A 15680-nucleotide genomic window follows, 5' to 3' on the forward strand; every position below is an offset into this window, starting at 1 on the left:
TGAATGTTACGTAAATCATGAGATGAAGGGGGATCGAAGGTGTTTGAAACTGTACAAATAAATTAAACGAGTTTCAGTTGCAAACTATATTTAGCAATAAAACGCCTTTCTCAGCCGACTAGTACTTGCTGTAGGGTCTAAGAAAGTGAGAGCAAACGCTTCTATCTGACATACTGTCTTCTTACATCTTTCTTTACTCATAAGAGGGATAATAATATTAATATTTTCAGTTCATTCCTCCTGATGACTGACCTAAAGTACACCTCGGTTTGAGTCCAATCTTTGAACTTTACAAATGGCCAACAATTCACGACTGCAACATAGTGCCCCCACTGTGTCTTTTCTTCGCTTATCTAACCCGACCATTATGCGATCAATTCAGTTGTTTTTATGTTTGTGTCATTTGCGCTGTTCATTCTTCTCTCCTTTTTAAATTCTAGTTTTTTTTTGTTTGTGGAGAATACAGTCAGTCCTAACCCCGACAGAATGTTCAGACAGAAGTCGTTTCGCATCAACGCTCAGACCCTACCGCAAGTACTGGGTGAGGGAGACGATTTATTGCCATGCTAGTCGGCAGTGCCTGTGATGTCCACCCCGCCTTTTGTCCGGGTAGTAATTGAAGACGACTGGCCGATGGCAGTCCGCACCTCGTGTACTCCTACCTTCCCTTGCACGGGCGATACCACTCACTTCCCCCCGGTGGGAAGATATCGGCCTTCAATAGAACTCTTCTTGGTAAGGGAAAACAAACTCAGTGCAAGGGAAGTTACTCTCGCCTTGCAGCAGACGACAACAATAGGTTGGTCTACGAAGTCAGACACTACACCTACCCAATGTTGTATCTGTTCTTCGCCCAAATTTGAAGGGGTCCCCTGGGACCCCATTGATGAAAATTGAAGGGGTCCTCCGAACTTTTAATGCGTACTGTACGCAATTTTCTGCGTAATCAGAAGCCCTGGCATCACAATTCTTAGTCGCTTCATAATTTACTAGACTACATATGTGGGTATGCACAAGGAGTCTGGATGAAGGAAAGAATGAGAGTATGATACCAAGAATTAGTTTTCCTTTTTTTTTGTTGTTGTTGCTGCTGTTGGGTTTTTCAATAGCTGACATAAACCAACCAGCGAGTGTATGTGAATAACAGACACTATTTATAACGATAGGAATGTTCATGAACATGTATGGATATATTTTTAATATCTCAATATCCCTTAGAGGGTGACAGAACACACAATCTTGAATTTTCTTGTGCTCTTCATGTTCAGCTGACAAGTAACATTCTCTTTCTTTTTTTATAAATTGCTCAGAGTGAATTCGCTTACACAAAGCCAGCTTATAACTACTGTAATGTACCACAGTGTAATTTATCAAGGGAAGCCATATTTCTTGACACGTTTACCTTAAATCTAGACATTTGACCCAAAACAAACACTCAGTGTTCTAAAGCAAAGAGTTCATGTTTCCGACTCTTTCAGAATAACCAGGTCTGTCAGACAAGGCTGCAGCCTTTCTCCCTTGCTGTACATTCTATGCCTTGAACCTGTCCTCATCAAAATAAGACAAGACAAACACATTAAAGGGATCTCCATACCGGGCAAACCGGAGGAGTGCAAAGTGTCTGCATACGCAGACGACAGCAACTTCTTTCTCAATAACCACCAGTCAGTCAGGAGGGTGATAACACACTTCCACCAGTACAGTAAGGCTTCAGGCGCCAAACTAAACATAACAAAAACAAAGGCATGCTCATAGGAAAATGGAGGGAGAGACATCGACAAGCCCCCAGACATTACATGACGGACAAACTGACAATATACGGGTGCCTTTCGGTGACGTCACACAAGACGACATTTGGCACCCAGTCCTGACAAAGATAACTGCAACACTGAATCTCTCCAGACTCCGCCGCATCTCACTATATGAAAAGCCAACATCATAAACACCACAGTCTTGTCAAAACTGTGGTACCTATCCTCAGTATTACCAATACCACCACACTACACCACACAAATAGAAAGGGCCATCTTCCGTTTTCTATGGAATGATGGTCACGAACCAATTAAACGGAAGACCCTCTACTTGCACCCAAAGAAGGAGGGATAGGGCCTGCTGAACATACCCTCCAAGACGGAAAGCCACATCCTGGCCCAGGTGACAGGACTGTTCGGCAATGACGAACAGGACTGGACACACTACGGCCACCTATGGTTGGGGCTAGACCTGAGGAGGAGGTTCAGCAACTACCCCTTCACCAACAAGCATCCACACAGCACCGAAGACATACCCCCTTTCTACCAGGCTTGCCGCACAGCTCTCAACAACCTTCTCGCGGCAGACCCCTACTTCAGTCTGAACTCAGACACGAAAACGAAAACTCTATATCAAGCACTTCTAACCAAACGCAGTATACCCCCAAGAGTACTCCAAGCCTTCCCACGAATAAACTTCGCAAACACATTCAAACACCTCAGCAACAAACACGTAGACCCATGCACCTTAGACACGTCTTTCAAAATTGCACACGACATCCTCCCAGTCGCAGACACCCTACACCGCAGAGGCATAACAAAACAAAAGATGTGCTCCTTCTGCCAGAACAAAAGTGAAACAACAGAACACATCCTCTTCCACTGCACGCACCTACAGCAAGCACACAAGCAACTAGCCACACTGTTGAACAAACTCGCAAACACAGCACCCACACTAGCCTGCATACGCTTCAACACCCTCCCACCCGCCCTATCGACAGCATCCCAAACAGCAGCAACCATCGTTCTCACAGAGTACAAACAAGCAATATGGACACTGAGAAACAAAGCACGCCTCCACAGACTCATTGTATCACCACCCCAGATAGCAGACGCCTTCACCTCGAGGGTCAACGCCAGATTGAAGAAGGACAAAGACACTTTGCCAGAAGAGCACTACCTCGACCTGTGGGGTAAGCTAATGTGAAAGCAACAGAGCGAGAGGGGGAAATCCTCCTCGCTGCAACCCCGACGCAACTTGAAAGAAGATTATGTGAAAGCATCAAATGAACAATGACTTTTCGTAACCCAGATTTCAAAAGAACTCTTGTTTTTGACACTTGTACATTCTTGTTAATATTTTGTTTACCCTTGTTTTTTAATGTTTGAATAAACAAACATGGAAAAAAAAAAAAAAAAATAAAGCAGCGTTTGGCCAATTGTGAGCTCATCCTCAATAATGCCATTGACATGCTCTTTAAAGTTGTCAAAGACCTGGTTGACATTGTACTCATCGGCTAACTTTAGTAATTCTTCAAGGGTGTCATCTGCACAAAACATAATCATCTGTATTACGTTTACTCTTCAATAAACATCTGCACTCCTCGTTACAGGGAATATAATCACATGAAACTAAGATGAGTGTCATGTTCTTAAAAAATAGAACACTACAAATTATATATTCAGAGTGGGTTATGGGTGTTATTGTGTGATCTTGAAAATACATACTTTTGATTTTAAACGATCTTGGTTGATCTTGGAAGACAGACCAACAGATTTTAAGTTTATTTAGAAATTTTGACTGATTTTTAAAAAATAAAAAGGTTCAGATGGAGTTCACTTGACAGACTGGAAATTAAATCTTCCAGATTAAACTTTAATGGGCAAAAGTCCCGGTCATTACAGTCTTTGTTGTATTATTATTATTGAATGTTAATAAGTGAATGCATTTGAGTTAATTTTTCAGTGTGTATCGCTGTCAATAAAATAGCAAATGCTTGTTTGTCTAATGCTTGATATTTGTTTAAGCTTTTTACCAACAGTCCTAGTTGGTTTTTCTGTTGAAATCGTGGAGAAAAAAAAGAGGAATGATAGAAGAGAGAAATCTCACAGATACCAAGCATACAAGATCATTCTGCAAATTTCTAGCTTTTATTTTCGTATCTAACGAGAGGAAAGACTAAATCATAGACGTTATAAGATATCTTATAACGTCTATGACTAAATTCAATATTTTGTTTGCCTTGATTGAGTTCAGTGTTAACTATTTTAAAGCCAATAAAGACTGAAACGACTTAGTCCATGTAAAATGTTGATTAACATGATCATTTCTCAATAACTAAGTTAATCGTGCAGTCGTGCTTTGTTTGTTACCAGAGTTTTCTATGTAGCTCGTTTTCATTTCGAATTTGTCTTAAGTCCCGCTGTAACCTGTTTATATATTCAATTCTAAGTCGATGTTTCGCTTGTTCTGTTTTGTATTAAAGCCACGCTGCTGTCCGGTGTATTTTCCATGAAAAATTATTTATTATGCATCTTTTGCTTGACGAAATGCTGCCCATCGTACTGAATGTGAAAATAGTTTAATAATTTCTTTTAATTTGTCCCCTTCATTATCGTTCTTATAATCCTCGATATTATCATCATACCTATCTTTATCATCATTATCGTCATTCACCTTTACTGCCACAGTTACATTGCTGTCATCTTACCATCGACTAAGTTAATTTGCTGAATTATTTATTTACGCTGTGAAAAAACTTGTATAGTTTACTCCCGTGGTTCATGCTTTATTATTTCATTTTTGTATTCCTGTTGCTTTTCAAAATGGACAAAAATCTACTTCAGCATTATTTTGTTTCAGAGTTTTGTAACTTGTTTTTGTGTCTAACTTGTTTTTCTGGAGTCTCGCTAAATAGAACTGTCCTCAAGAGTGATACACAGGCAAAGACCATGACATCACCTAAGATTGCAATAATAGTTTGGAACTATGAAAAACGAGAAAACTGACTTACTTCTCGGTACTTTCTCGAAGTCTTTTTTTCCCTCCTTGGTTTTAGCTGGAGTCATCTCCCTGACTTCGTAAAAGGCAGTTCTTTGATATGTATATCATGCTGCTTTGTAGTAGATTGTAGTAGTGATTTTATTGTTAAAATACTTCCTGCTGCTTTCGTTGTCGTTCTTGTCTTCAACCCTGCATTGCAGCATTATATTAAATTGAGAAAGATATTTTATACGCATGTTGCCTCGGAACCAGCCCACCTACAATGTAACGACAAGTAATTACAAGGTTATGTTTGCATGGTGTTTATGTATTTTATGTTTGCTACAAATGTGAAGTATGTTATGCATTTTGTATGTACATTATATGTGTAAAATATGTATATATGTAATATAATGAATGTTCAGTACATCATTATGTACGCATTGACATGTGACACACTCTGCGTTCTGTTTTTCGGTACAGTCATTGTGTAACAACTGCATGCCTTAGACTAACCCTGTTAATCTTCATTGTGTAGATAACTGCGAGCTTCCCTGTTATAGATATGTTGGTCCCCCAGTGGCCGATCCTTTTGTTGCTGATGAGGTCTTGAAGCTTTGGTATAATCCCCAAACCGTACAGTATTATGTACCTGTGTTGACATTATACATGCTGTGAGACCGAGAGGTTACAATAAAAGAATGCCAGAAAAATTAATTAAATTTAATGAACTAAATAATGGAAATCTCTCTTCCCTGCATCTGCTCTGTTAACTCTCTCCATTCTGTTCGGCAGGTTTTTTTTCCTCCTTATATCTCTTTTTATATTTCTCTTTCCATCCATGGTGTCACTTATTGAGGACTGGTGCCGAACTATTTTGCGCCTGGGGTGATAGAGAGACGCTCACCCTCTCCAACTATCTCTCTCACTCTCTCACACACACAAAACCACACACACATTCAACAATAAGCTTGTTTGTTCAGGTCATCAATGACCAACTTAAAATCTGACGATTAAGCATCGGCACCAACCCTGGCAATATAGCATCTTCCTCTCCAATGATAATACAAGCTCTCAGTGTTATTGCCCACACACACTCACACTCCCTTTTCAGAATGTGTGCCCCTGACAATAATCTGTTTCGTCCAATTGTAAAACCAACTCTTATCACGTCTTAGAAACCTGATATTCAGTCTTAAAGTTCATACAGGATCAAAACATCTTTTAAGTGCGCAGAAGTCATGCTTATACCACATGCAGCTAATCTGTTTTTCTGTGCCTTCTGTCTTTAAAAAAAAATGTTCTGATTTCCCCCCCCCCACCTAAAATTTGTGATTTCTTCTTCTTTTAAAATGTTCTTTCCGTTCTTCCATCGCGGTTTGTTGACTGGTTGTGCAATCACGCCTCTCTGATAAGACTGTCAGGGTTTCAAATCAATCCACCGCTGCCTGCCTCATCGTTTGACAAATCAGGCAAAGAGAGCATTGGGCGACTTGTCTATTAATTTTATAGATATTAATACTTCTTTTCTCTGTTTTCTATGATTTTCATTTTTCTGTTTTCATCCTTCTCTCTCTTACCTCTTTTTTTTCTTACTCGCCCTCTTCCCTATTTATTTTCGTCCTCTTCTTTTCTTGTTTTCTCATTCTCTTCTTTACTATTTCTCTCTTTTATAGTTGTCTACCCTTTTACAAGTTTTCTTCCCCTTCTTTCTAGTTTATAATTGCCTCTTTTTCCTTTTTCTACTTCTTTCCCGTCTCTTTTCCTTCGTCTACTTCTCTTTTGTAAACAATCTCTCTCCTCACTCTATTTCTCTTTGTTCTTCACATTTTTTCTATACTTCTCTTTTTCTTAATTTTTTTTTTCTTTTTTTCCCCCGCAGCATGCAAATCAACAGCCGAGCCTGCGGGGGGCACTCAGGCTGTTTCGCCCATGACAGTGGAGACCAGCGTGTGACAAACCCACTCCCAGCAGACCGGAAGCTGTTTGTGAACAACTTTGGGATAGACCCGGAAGTGAGCTGGACAAGCCGAAATCATCTTTCTTCTGGGGAGGAAACGTCTGTCCTCTGGCTTCCCATGCTACATGGTGCTGATCTAAACATAGAAAATATGAAATATGAAAAAGTGAGTCCGAAGCCGGCCGCGAAGGTGTGATACAGTATTACTCAAGATGGAGTCCTTCTCAGGAAGGCTCGAGCTTTCGATTGTGGGCGGGTCTCAGCAGCATTAATTAAAACTCTTTGTAAAACTTCTCTCATAAAAACTCGCCTTTTTCGTCGAAGATAAACGATTGATGATCGACAGCAAAAGTCAATTCTGACCTGTCTACTGAGAATGTTATTCTTCATGTTAGAAAAAAAAAAAACAACAACAATCCTGTTGTTGCATGGTGGACTAGTGGAGAAATTCATCTCTGAGAAAAGAAATCAGTTCTCAGAAAGCAGAGGGAGCTTTGATAAATGCAAATCTGTGCTGTCGACATCTTTTACCGGACAAACTACCCTCAGGATCAGTTTGTTATTAAAACTATGTCCCGTGTGGCAATTGCGTTCAGTGAGTGCTCTGCAGTGAGGAGAACCTTAGATGTTGATAGGTGAGGTCGCTAAATGTGGAGCAATACTAACAGTCAATACATCATGGACAGACATCTTTTCCAGCAATATGTCTTGTATATTTTGTTGGTGACTGACAGTAGCAGTAGACGCAGTAATTGCAAATAGGTGTAGCAGGTCTGTAGGTTCTGTGGCCAGTTGAGGTCTAGTCTGTAAACTTCCAGCAACTAGACATGAGCTGCTTTCGCTTGAATATTTCCAAGGAACTCTTGTGAGGAGAAGGTGGGTCCGGATTCAAAGAAGTTCAGAAGCATTACAAGGAATCCATGTGTCTAGCTGTTGCTGTCTAAGGGTAGAGTGGTTCATTGCTAGCTTGCTTGTATGTTTGTGATTGTAAGATAGGTTAGTTTGTAGGATGATATTTTCCTTTGTCCAGTCAAGCGCTGAATAAAGATGCTTTGGTCAGCGACTGACCGGATGTGCGTTTGCTCCCTTAATCTTCACACAACGACGAATTTCTCAGAACGCATCTTCGCAAATGACATGGCTGTTGAAATCGTGGAGAAAAAAAGAGGGATGATAGAAGAGAGAAATCTCACAGATACCAAGCATACAAGATCATTCTGCAAAGCTCTAGCTTTTATTTTCGTATCTAACGAGAGGAAACACTAAATTTAACTTTGTCAATATTTTGTTTGCCTTGACTGAGTTCAGTGTGTACCTATTTCAAAACCAACCGAAACGACTAAGTCCATGTAAAATGTTGATTTAACATGATCATTTTTCAATAACTAAGTTTATCGTGCAGTCGTGCTTTGCTTGTTACCAGAGTTTTCTATGTAGCTCGTTTTAATTTCGAATTTTTTTTAAGTCCCGCTGTAACCTGTTTATATATTCAATTCTAAGTCGATGTGTAACTAGTTTAAAGCCAATAAGACTGAAACGACTTAGTCCATGTAAAATGTTGATTTAACATGATCATTTCTCAATAACTAAGTTAATCGTGCAGTCGTGCTTTGTTTGTTACCAGAGTTTTCTATGTAGCTCGTTTTAATTTCGAATTTTTTTTAAGTCCCGCTGTAACCTGTTTATATATTCAATTCTAAGTCGATGTTTCGCTTGTTTTATTTTGTATTAAATCCACGCTGCTGTCCGGTGTATTTTCCATGAAAAATTATTTATTATGCATCTTTTGCTTGACGAAATGCTGCCCATCGTACTGAATGTGAAAATAGTTTAATAATTTCTTTTAATTTGTCACCTTCATTATCGCTATTATCATCCTCGATATTATCATCATGCCTATCTTTATCATCATTATCGTCATTTACCTTTACCGCCACAGTTACATTGCCGTCATCTTACCATCGACTAAGTTAATTTGCTGAATTATTTATTTACGCTGTGAAAAATACTTGTATAGTTTACCTCTTGTGATTCATGCTTTATTATTTCATTTTTGTATTCCTGTTGGTTTTTCAAAATGGACAAAAATCTACTTCAGCATTATTTTGTCTCAGTTTTGTAACTTTGATTTGTGTCTAACTTGTTTTTCTGGATGCTCCCTAAATAGAATTGTCCTCAAGAGTGACTGACACACAGGAAAAGACCATGACACCACCATAAGATTGCAATAATAGTTTGGAACTATGAAAAACAGAGAAAACTGACTTACTTCTCGGTACTTTCTTTTAAAGCTCTGTCTGTCATTGAAGTCTTTTTCCCTCCTTGGTTTTAGTTGGAGTCGTCTCCCTGATTTCGTAAAAGTCTGTTCTTTGATATGTATATCAAGCTGCTTTGTAGTAGATTGTAGTAGTGATTTTTTTGTTAAAATACTTCCTGCTGCTTTCTTTGTCGTTCTTGTCTTCAACCCTGCATTGCAGCATTATATTAAATTTAGAAAGATATTGTATACGCATGTTGCCTCGGAACCAGCGCCACCTACAATGTAACGACAAGTAATTACAAGGTTATGTTTGCATGGTGTTTATGTATTTTATGTTTGCTACAAATGTGATGTATGTTATGCATTTTGTAAGTACATTATATGTGTAAAATATGTATATATGTAATATAATGAATGTTCAGTACATCATTATGTACGCATTGACATGTGACACACTCAGCGTTCTGTTTTTCGGTACAGTCATTGTGTAACAACTGCATGCCTTAGACTAACCCTGTTAATCTTCATTGTGTAGATAACTGCGAGCTTCCCTGTTATAGATATGATGGTCCCCCAGTGGCCGATCCTTTTGTTGCTGATGAGGTCTTGAAGCTTTGGTAAAATCCCCGAACCGTACAGTATTACAGTATGTACCTGTGTTGACATTATACATGCTGTGAGACCGAGAGGTTACAATAAAAGAATGCCAGAAAAATTAATTAAATTTAATGAACTAAATAATGGAAATCTCTCTTCCCTGCATCTGCTCTGTTTTCTCTGTCCGTTCTGTTCGATAATTTTTTTTCCTCCTTATAACTCTTTTTATATTTCTCTTTCCGCCCATGATGTCCCTTCCATTGAGGACTGGTGCCGAACTATTTTGCGCCTGGGGTGATAGAGAGACGCTCACCCTCTCCAACTATCTCTCTCACTCTCTCACACACACACACACACACACAAAACCACACACACATTCAACAATAAGCTTGTTTGTTTTGGTCATCAATGACCAACTTAAAATCTGACGATTAAGCATCGGCACCAACCCTGGCAATATAGCATCTTCCTCTCCAATGATAATACAAGCTCTCAGTGTTATTGCCCACACACACACACTCCCTTTTCAGAATGTGTGCCCCTGAAAATAATCTGTTTCGTCCAATTGTAAAACCAACTCTTATCACGTCTTAGAAACTTGATATTCAGTCTTAAAGTTCATACAGGATCAAAACATCTTTTAAGTGCGCAGAAGTCATGCTTATACCACATGCAGCTAATCTGTTTTTCTGTGACTTCTGTCTTTTAAAAAAAAATGTTCTGATTCCCCCCCACCCTCCTAAAATTTGTGATTTCTTCTTCTTTTAAAATGTTCTTTCCGTTCTTCCATCGCGGTTTGTTGACTGGTTGTGCAATCACGCCTCTCTGATAAGACTGTCAGGGTTTCAAATCAATCCACCGCTGCCTGCCTCATCGTTTGACAAATCAGGCAAAGAGAGCATTGAGCGACTTGTCTATTAATTTCTTGATCCCAACTGACCCCGGCCGCTCAGAGCCATGACCATTATTTATGATCTCGTCAATCCGTAATGACCTAACTGGAAAAATAACAGGTAATAGCACTGCAGTCAGTAGGTCTGTCAGTTGTATGCTTAGTGTTCAAACTGTTTGCTGGTCCGTAATCCGAGGAACTCCCCAGGTGTTTGGCCAAGTCGATAGCTATTAGGTCTTTAGAGAGACTAAGCAAACTATTGACATTTTGTAGCACCAATGGATAAACTTTTTATTCTACCTACCTTTTCACATAACTAGTACACGGGGGTTAAAAATATCCTCAAACTCACCGGTTACTTTCAGAGACTACGAATAAACATGGCCGCTGTTAGTGGTGTGAGGAGACGTGTCTGCTGCTACAGAAACGTGGTTATCGTCTGCAATAAGAATTTATAATTATCGTCTACTATTCCTGGTACAAGAATAAGAAAAAATCATGATAAGTACTTTGACAAGGAACGATATATAAATTTATAGATATTAATACTTCGCCAGGTCGCCAATGTAATTCAAGGGAAACCACTCGTCTTCACTTAATCACTGGTAGGAGTTATGGGAAATGACCGCTGCCAAAATTCTAAAAATAAACTTAAAATATTCTTTAGCATATTCTAAAACTTCCTTCAAGGTTTTTCACACACACATATTAAAAAGTGGGGGTAATGGATGTAATATGTGCGAAATCTAATTCATTAGAGCCTTAGTTACTCACATCCACAATTGTAACGTCTACGTAAAATCCTCTCTGTCCCTTGTCCAACAGTGGTGCAGTCTTGCCCACACTTGACTAATATCCACACACACAAACGTTCAGAGGAAACCATATACACGTTCCGAAGCTTACTAATAATAGGTGCTGACTCAGCAGACACCTAACAGACGACTCAGAATATAGTTGCTGGAGTCAACACATGACCCAAAGCTGACACCACAAATATATTCCTGGGGATCAACACATGATCCAAAGCTGGCACCACAGATAAACCCGCAGGGATCGACACACACACACAATATCCGAAGCGAACACCACACACACTTTACGTCCGCCTCTCTTCCCTGCTCACAGCCGTCTGCTCTCTTCCAAAAAATTTTCACTCTCATCCAAACTAAAATTACGTCATAAAATGACGTCGGGTTCTGACGTGAAACCGCGACGAAACCAACAACACTCATATAAACAAAAGACAGGGGCAACAACCCCCTGTTCCTAACAAACTGGTCCGTGACAATAATCCATAATTAATAAATAAAAGCTCAAACTTTTAATAGAATGAAAGCAAAGAAATACTGATCAATGTTTATTTTTGCTAATGACTGTTGAAGTACTGTGATCAATATAGGAATAAAGAAGAAAATTATCATTTTCATTTTACCACTCATATCTTTTCCTTTTTGCCTGTCGTTGAATATTGAGTGGAATTGATCGACCATATGCAAAATTTGTTTCAGTAACACGTGGCTGTAACAGGCCCCAGACGAGAGAACTTGTTTTTTCTCATGTTTGGTGCTCTGTGAAATTTTCGAATACTTGGCTAACGTCGTACTCGTCAGCAACTTTTAAGAGGTCTTCAAGGGTGTCATCCGCCCAAAACATAATCATCTGTATTAGGTTTACTCTTCAATATACTTTATGTAAACATCTGCACTCCTCCTTACAGGGAATATAATCACGTGAAACTAAGATGAGTGTCATATTCTTAAAAAATAGAACACTACAAATTATATATTCAGAGTGGGTTATGGGTGTTATTGTGTGATCTTGAAAATACATTACTTTTGATTTAAACGATCTTGGTTGATCTTGGAAGACAGACCAACAGATTTTAAGTTTATTTAGAAATTTTGACTGATTTTTAAAAAATAAAAAGGTTCAGATGGAGTTCACTTGACAGACTGGAAATTAAATCTTCCAGATTAAACTTTAATGGGCAAACGTCCCGGTCATTACAGTCTTTGTTGTATTATTATTGAATGCTAATAAGTGAATGCATTTGAGTTAATTTTTCAGTGTGTATCGCTGTCAATAAAATATCAAATGCTTGTTTGTCTAATGCTTGACATTTGTTTAAGCTTTTTACCAACAGTCCTAGTTGGTTTTTCTGTTGAAATCGTGGAGAAAAAAAAGAGGGATGATAGAAGAGAGAAATCTCACAGATACCAAGCATACAAGATCATTCTGCAAATTTCTAGCTTTTATTTTCGTATCTAACGAGAGGAAAGACTAAATCATAGACGTTATAAGATATCTTATAACGTCTATGACTAAATTCAATATTTTGTTTGCCTTGATTGAGTTCAGTGTGTAACTATTTTAAAGCCAATAAGACTGAAACGACTTAGTCCATGTAAAATGTTGATTTAACATGATCATTTCTCAATAACTAAGTTAATCGTGCAGTCGTGCTTTGTTTGTTACCAGAGTTTTCTATGTAGCTCGTTTTCATTTCGAATTTGTCTTAAGTCCCGCTGTGACCTGTTTATATATTCAATTCTAAGTCGATGTTTCGCTTGTTCTGTTTTGTATTAAAGCCACGCTGCTGTCCGGTGTATTTTCCATGAAAAATTATTTATTATGCATCTTTTGCTTGACGAAATGCTGCCCATCGTACTGAATGTGAAAATAGTTTAATAATTTCTTTTAATTTGTCCCCTTCATTATCGTTCTTATAATCCTCGATATTATCATCATACCTATCTTTATCATCATTATCGTCATTCACCTTTACTGCCACAGTTACATTGCTGTCATCTTACCATCGACTAAGTTAATTTGCTGAATTATTTATTTACGCTGTGAAAAAACTTGTATAGTTTACCTCCCGTGGTTCATGCTTTATTATTTCATTTTTGTATTCCTGTTGCTTTTTCAAAATGGACAAAAATCTACTTCAGCATTATTTTGTTTCAGAGTTTTGTAACTTTGTTTTGTGTCTAACTTGTTTTTCTGGAGTCTCGCTAAATAGAACTGTCCTCAAGAGTGATACACAGGCAAAGACCATGACATCACCTAAGATTGCAATAATAGTTTGGAACTATGAAAAACGGAGAAAACTGACTTACTTCTCGGTACTTTCTCGAAGTCTTTTTTCCCTCCTTGGTTTTAGCTGGAGTCATCTCCATGACTTCGTAAAAGGCAGTTCTTTGATATGTATATCATGCTGCTTTGTAGTAGATTGTAGAAGTGATTTTATGTTAAAATACTTCCTGCTGCTTTCGTTGTCGTTCTTGTCTTCAACCCTGCATTGCAGCATTATATTAAATTGAGAAAGATATTTTATACGCATGTTGCCTCGGAACCAGCGCCACCTACAATGTAACGACAAGTAATTACAAGGTTATGTTTGCATGGTGTTTATGTATTTTATGTTTGCTACAAATGTGATGTATGTTATGCATTTTGTATGTACATTATATGTGTAAAATATGTATATATGTAATATAATGAATGTTCAGTACATCATTATGTACGCATTGACATGTGACACACTCTGCGTTCTGTTTTTCGGTACAGTCATTGTATAACAACTGCATGCCTTAGACTAACCCTGTTAATCTTCATTGTGTAGATAACTGCGAGCTTCCCTGTTATAGATATGATGGTCCCCCAGTGGCCGATCCTTTTGTTGCTGATGAGGTCTTGAAGCTTTGGTATAATCCCCAAACCGTACAGTATTATGTACCTGTGTTGACATACATGCTGTGAGACCGAGAGGTTACAATAAAAGAATGCCAGAAAAATTAATTAAATTTAATGAACTAAATAATGGAAATCTCTCTTCCCTGCATCTGCTCTGTTAACTCTCTCCATTCTGTTCGGTAGGTTTTTTTCCTCCTTATATCTCTTTTTATATTTCTCTTTCCATCCATGGTGTCACTTATTGAGGACTGGTCCCGAACTATTTTGCGCCTGGGGTGATAGAGAGACGCTCACCCTCTCCAACTCTCTCGCTCTCTCACACACACAAAACCACACACACATTCAACAATAAGCTTGTTTGTTCAGGTCATCAATGACCAACTTAAAATCTGACGATTAAGCATCGGCACCAACCCTGGTAATATAGCATCTTCCTCTCCAATGATAATACAAGCTCTCAGTGTCGATGCCCACACACACACACACTCCCTTTTCAGAATGTGTGCCCCTGACAATAATCTGTTTCGTCCAATTGTAAAACCGACTCTTATCACGTCTTAGAAACTTGATATTCAGTCTTAAAGTTCATACAGGATCAAAACATCTTTTAAGTGCGCAGAAGTCATGCTTATGCCACATGCAGCTAATCTGTTTTTCTGTGCCTTCTGTCTTTTAAAAAAAATGTTCTGATCCCCCCCACCCTTCTCAAATTTGTGATTTCTTCTTCTTTTACAATGTTCTTTCCGTTCTTCCATCGCGGTTTGTTGACTGGTTGTGCAATCACGCCTCTCTGATAAGACTGTCATGGTTTCAAATCAATCCACCGCTGCCTGCCTCATCGTTTGACAAATCAGGCAAAGAGAGCATTGGGCGACTTGTCTATTAATTTTATAGGTATTAATACTTCGCCATGTCGCCAATGTAATTCAAGGGTAACCACTCGTCTTCACTTAATCACTGGTAGGAGTTATGGGAAATGACCGCTGCCAAAATTCTAAAAATAAACTTAAAATATTCTTTAGCATATTCTAAAACTTTCTTCAAGGTTTTTCACACACACATATTAAAATGATACACACACAATATCCGAAGCGAACACCACACACACTTTACGTCCGCCTCTCTTCCCTGCTCACAGCCGTCTGCTCTCTTCCAAAAAATTTTCGCTCTCATCCAAACTAAAATTACGTCATAAAATGACGTCGGGTTCTGACGTGAAACCGCGACGCAACCAACAACACTCATATAAACAAAAGACAGGGGCAACAACCCCCTGTTCCTAACAAACTGGTCCGTGACAATAATCCATAATTAATAAATAAAAGCTCAAACTTTTAATAGAATGAAAGCAAAGAAATACTGATCAATGTTTATTTTTGCTAATGACTGTTGAAGTACTGTGATCAATATAGGAATAAAGAAGAAAATTATCATTTTCATTTTACCACTCATATCTTTTCCTTTTTGCCTGTCGTTGAATATTGAGTGGAATTGATCGACCTTATGCAAAATTTCAAGTCCTTTTCCCTAAAATTTCC

General features: G+C 38.5%; 2 protein-coding genes across 4 annotated transcripts in view; one reads left to right on the forward strand and one right to left on the reverse strand.

The window, feature by feature from the left end:
• LOC112565838 overlaps nt 1–15680 on the reverse strand; it is a 341939-nt gene that overhangs the window by 315256 nt on the left and 11003 nt on the right. The window lies entirely within an intron of this gene.
• Nucleotides 1–15680, forward strand: part of LOC112565822 (blood vessel epicardial substance-like) — a 69808-nt gene that overhangs the window by 19246 nt on the left and 34882 nt on the right. The gene's annotated exons all lie outside the window — the stretch shown is intronic.

This window comes from Pomacea canaliculata, linkage group LG6 (genome assembly GCF_003073045.1).
Source record: "Pomacea canaliculata isolate SZHN2017 linkage group LG6, ASM307304v1, whole genome shotgun sequence".
NCBI classification, from domain to species: Eukaryota; Metazoa; Mollusca; class Gastropoda; order Architaenioglossa; family Ampullariidae; genus Pomacea; species Pomacea canaliculata.